Source organism: Dendrobates tinctorius, unplaced genomic scaffold, assembly GCF_039654945.1.
Source record: "Dendrobates tinctorius isolate UK_male_01 unplaced genomic scaffold, ASM3965494v1 ptg000094l, whole genome shotgun sequence".
Taxonomy (NCBI): domain Eukaryota; kingdom Metazoa; phylum Chordata; class Amphibia; order Anura; family Dendrobatidae; genus Dendrobates; species Dendrobates tinctorius.
Window position 1 is genome coordinate 1327334 of NW_027361762.1, and position 5605 is coordinate 1332938.

A 5605-nucleotide genomic window follows, 5' to 3' on the forward strand; every position below is an offset into this window, starting at 1 on the left:
CAAAACTGGACACAATATTCCAGATGAGGTCTGACCAAAGAGGAGTAGAGGGAATGACTTCACGTGATCTAGACTGTATGCTTCTGTTAATACATCCTAGAATTGCATTTGCCTTTTTTGCTGCTGCATCACACTGTTGACTCATATTCAGTCTGTGATCTATTAGTATACCCAAGTCTTTTTCACATGTGCTGTCACTTAGCCCTATTCCTCCCATTCTGTATATGCTTTTTTCATTTTTATTGCCCAGATGTAGTACTTTGCATTTCTCCCTGTTAAAAATCATTCTGTTAGTTGCTGCCCACTTCTCCAGTTTATTTAAATCTTTTTGAATCCTCTCTCTCTCTTCTCTAGTATTAGCTATCCCTCCTAGCTTTGTGTCATCAGCAAATTTAATCAGATTACCCTCAATTCCTTCATCTAAATCGTTGATAAAGATGTTGAACAATACAGGGCCCAGGACAGAGCCCTGTGGTACCCCACTTGAGACATTCTTCCAACTGGATGTGCAGCCATTTACGACCACTCTTTGGGTCCGATCACTAAGCCAGTTATGAATCCACCTAACAGTTGCCTTGTCCATTCCATACTTAGTCATTTTTTCAATAAGGATTTTGTGAGAGACTTTGTCAAATGCTTTGCTGAAGTCAAGATATACTATATCTACAGCATTTCCTTGATCCACCCAATCAGTGATACCGTCATAGAAGGAAATTAAGTTAGTCTGACATGACTTATTAGTTACAAACCCATGCTGACTCTGTTTAATCACTTCATTCTTATCCAGGTATTGACATACATGTTGTTTAATAATTTGTTCAAAGATCTTTCCTGGTATAGAAGTCAGACTCACCGGCCTATAGTTGCCTGGGTCCACCTTCTTCCCCTTTTTGAAGATAGGAACAACATTTGCTCTTCTCCAGTCTTCTGGCACTTCTCCTGTTCTCCAAGAATTTTCAAAGATTATGGAGAGGGGTTCAAAAATTTCTTCTGCTATCTCCTTCAGTACTCTGGGGTGTAATTCATCTGGTCCTGGAGACTTGAATTCATTTAGGTTAGCTAAGTGTTTCCTTACTATCTTTCTGTTTATAGATATCCTGGATTCTTCTATTCCCTTAATAGGACAGTGAATAACAGTTGATGTTACATTTCCTTTCTCAGAGAAAACAGATGCAAAATAGGAATTTAAAAGTTCAGCCTTCTCAACATCCTGTCTTACCATTTCATCATTTTCATCCTGTAAAAATCCTATAGCATCTTTGACTTTTCTTTTACTTTTGACATATCCCCAAAATCCTTTATTATTGCTTTTGACATCTCTTGCAAGCCTCAATTCATTTTCAGCTTTAGATAATCTGATTTGTGCCCTGCAAGTTCTGCAAACAGCATTATATTCTTCTTTAGATATGCCTCCCTCTTTCCATTTTATAAACATTTTTTCCTTCCTTTTTAGCATGTGCTTAAGTTCTGTGTTCATCCATCCTGGTTTCCTTAAATGCTTCCTATTCTTCCCTCTTTTTGGAATTGTTAACAACTGTGCTTTGAGAATTTCATTTTTCAAGATTTCCCATCCTTCCTGGACATTTTTGTCTTTAAGGATATCCAGCCATTGGATCCCTCCAATTCTCTTTCTGAAACCCTTAAAATCTGCCTTTCTGAAATCTAACCTTGACGTCTGAGTCTTCACAGGTCTTCCGCCTCTAGTTATCCAAAATTCTAAAATAGCATGGTCGCTACCTCCTAGGGTCCCAGCCACTTTTACCTCCTCAACCATTTCCTCCCTGTTTATAAGGATTAGATCCAAGGTAGCAGTTCCCCTTGTTTTCTCCCCTACCTTTTGGAAGATAAAGTTGTCAGCAAGAGAGGATAAGAATTTCCTTGACCTGTTAGTTTTGCCTGAGAGAGATTTCCAACAAATGTCTGGATAGTTAAAATCTCCCATGACAACTATGTCATATTTTTTGGAGAACTTGGCCATTTGATGCATAAAGAGTTCATCCATATCTTCAGCTTGCACAGGCGGCCTGTAGTAAATGCCTACAATGGTGTCCTTTCCATTGTTCTGTCCTTGTATTCTTACCCAAACAGTTTCCACAGAACTTCCAGTCTCTGAAGCTTCAATCTCTGTGCAGATATACGCGTTTCTAACATACAATGCGACACCTCCTCCTCGTTTATCAAGTCTGTTTTTTGCAAATAAGTTGTATCCTTCTAGTCTTGTATTCCAATCATGTGTATTGTCCCACCAAGTTTCAGTGATTCCAATGACATCATATTTCTTTTCCTGTGTTAGTAGTTCCAATTCTCCTTGTTTGTTGCCCATGCTTTGTGCATTAGTATAGAAACATTTTAGATTGTGATTGGTTTCTCTTTCTCCAATATTTTTATTAATTAGATTCTTTTGTCTTTGTTCTTGCCTTCCACTTCTAATAGCAGAGTTCTCAATAGCATTTGTCAGGTGTATGGCTTTTTCTGGTCTTTTGCTTCCCTTCCCATGTTGTTCTAGTTTAAAGCTCTCCTTACAAGTGTAGCAAGGCGACTTCCAAATACATGCTTTCCAGTCTTCGTAAGGTGCACCCCATCTCTAGCAAGTAGTCCATCGTATAAGTAATTCACTCCGTGATCCAGAAATCCAAATCGTTGCTGACGGCACCATCGACGTAGCCAGTTGTTCACCTGCAGAATCTTATTCCACCTCCTTGTTCCATGGCCATCCACTGGGAGGATGGAAGAGAAGACCACCTGCGCTCCCAGTTCTTTCACTTTCTTGCCTAAGTCTTCAAAGTCTCTGCAGATGATTTCCAGGTCATTTCTTGCGGTGTCATTTGTCCCCACATGTAGTAGCAGGAATGGGTAGTCATCTGTAGGTCTGAAGAGTCCTGATATCCTGTCAGACACATCTTTAATTTTTGCACCTGGAAGACAGCACATTTCTCTTGAAGTTATATCCGGTCTGCAGATAGCGGCCTCTGTTCCTCTCAACAGGGAATCCCCCATGACCACCACTCTCCGTTTCTTCTTCACAACATTTTTCTTTCTCCATCCAGGAGGACTCTGAGGGCGTACAAGGTTGCTGTTTGTTGGCAAAGTCTTATCCTGATGTATTTCTTCTTTTTCCTGCATGAGCCTGGTACTGGTTTCTGAGCAGTATGGGTGCTGACTGCCTCCTGATCCTCCTGCTTCTCTGGGTCACATGTCTCCATTCCTCTGTTTCTTCAGGTGCACTTCGAATTTCTTCTCTTTCTGTAACATGAAGAGATAATTCTGCTCTGTCCAAGAACTCTTCACCTTCCTTAATGATCTTTAACGTAGCTAACCTCTCTTCGAGATTTTGCAACTTTTCCTCCAACAGGGACACAAGCTTGCATTTGTGGCATGTGAAGTTTGGCTTTTCCACTGGTAAGTCTGTGAACATGTAGCAAGAAATGCAGCTCACCAAATGGCTCCTGGCCTCTTCCATCTTGGGGGGATGAGGGGGATGAGGGGGATGATTATTTTGGGCAGGAGGATGCTTCTCAGGGGGCAAGAGAAAATGTTGGCGTTCCAAGGTCAGGTACAGTGTTTGTGCGTGACTGTAGGGATGTGGATTTGCCAGAAAGTGCTCCTCCACCCAGCAGTGGCAGTGCAGCATTGACACCTGGACCATTGGCCCAGATGTGCGATTATGCCTTGCGGATCCTAAAAAGGGACCCCCGCATTGCCAAAATGATGAGGGATGATGACTACTGGCTGGCCAGCATCCTCGATCCACACTACAAAGGCAAATTACACAGCATCATGCCACAGGAGAACCTAGAGATAAAATTGGCTAACAAACAAGCAACTCTGGTAAACCGTTTGTTTGAGGCTTTCCCAGCACACAGCAGAGGTGCTGGTTCTCCCACGAGCCGTAGTGGGCACAATGGAAGAGGTGTTCGTGGTGCACACAGCCGAAGTGGCGTTGGAGACAGGGGTTCAATAACCATGTTGTGGAATGATTTCTCAAGTACCGCTCACACGACTGCTAATGCTGCATCAATTAAATGTGACAGGAGACAGCAGTTGTTAACTATGGTTACAAACTACTTCTCCACCCATATCGATGTTTTCCCTCACAGGTCATTCCCCTTTGACTATTGGGCCTCTAAACTGGACACCTGACCTGAATTGGCACAATATGCCTTACAGGAGCTCGCTTGCCCTGCTGCTAGTGTAATCTGAAAGAGTCTTCAGTGCTTCTGGATCAATCCTGACAGAAAAAAGGACCTGTCTGTCGACCCAAGATGTTGATGATCTAACCTTCATTAAAATGAACCATGCATGGGTTTCAAAGGATTTTGTCCCACCTTCCCCTGGTGACACATAGGTTGCCAGAAAACTGCCTCACTTTTGTCCTCCTCTTCCTCGGACTTGCCAATTCCGCCCTTTGCAGCAGCTGAATGTCCAGCCAACACATCAACATATGCCATTTTTTAAACCTCCCTAAGTGGGCTGCCCACCCCCCCACCCAATGGCTGGGGTCTACACCTGGCGCACCCGGGCAAGTGCCGTTGCTCTGAACAGGGGAATGGGCCCATTGATGGCCGACGGCACTAGCACAGGGCCCCTCATAGTACAATACAGTATCTCTGACGGTGGGGGGCCCACTCGCCGTCAGACAAACCAGCGTACTATGAGGGACCCTGTGCCAGTACCGTTGACCACGAGTGTGCCCCCCCGCTTGGTCATGGCCACAGCACTTGCAAGTTGCAATACTTACCTCTCCCTGCTCCACCGCTGTGTTTTCTGTGCAGTTAAATCCTTCACAGGGACGGCCACTAGAAATTTGGTGTATTGATAGTGTCATGATCTCAGTGCAGGTTTGTCTCGCACACTTGGGGTTAATGTCTGGAAACAGTGCTGATGACTTGCACTTCTGGGGCTAAATGTTATGATCCCAGTGCAGGCTCTTGCCTGCACACCTGGGGCCTATTATTGTGGCCTCTCCCTGGGTCTGGGAAAGCTTCAAGCTTCTTATAGCCTCAGGAAGCCTTACATCCCCGTCAGTTATACTTTCGCCCTTGGCAGAGTTGTGTTTGACCCCTGAGTGTGTTTGTGCTGTGTTCTTGTTTGCCTGATACTCTGTGTACGGCTCGGTCTGTTCTCTGGATACTGCTTGTTGGATTCTGCTTGGTACCTTCTATGTCTGTTTGGCTTTGACCACTGCCTGGCCCCGACTCTCATCCCTGGTACTTTATTGCTATCTCTGTGTATGACCCGGTTTTGTCTGACTTTGAGTATTCCTGTATTAGTGTCCTGCCATCTCTGGCAGCAGGACACTAAGCCCCACCCCCTTGCAGTCACATGACCGTAGGTCCTTCACTGCTCACTGACTTCAGCTCCTCCAGGTCCTGTTTGCCTGAACTGTCCGGCCGTGTCTGACCCCGGGCCCCTCTGCAGTGTGGGTGAGTCCTTGCTCAGCGGTGGCTGCACGCCGACCCCAACAGGACCGTGACAGATCGATGATGGTTAAGATGTAGCTATGGCCTGCCCTGCTGGCCTCTACCTTCAGATGATCAATGGCTACCATGTGTAATGGATGACAACACCAGAGAAAAAGGAGTACACGGTGAGAAGAGATGAAATT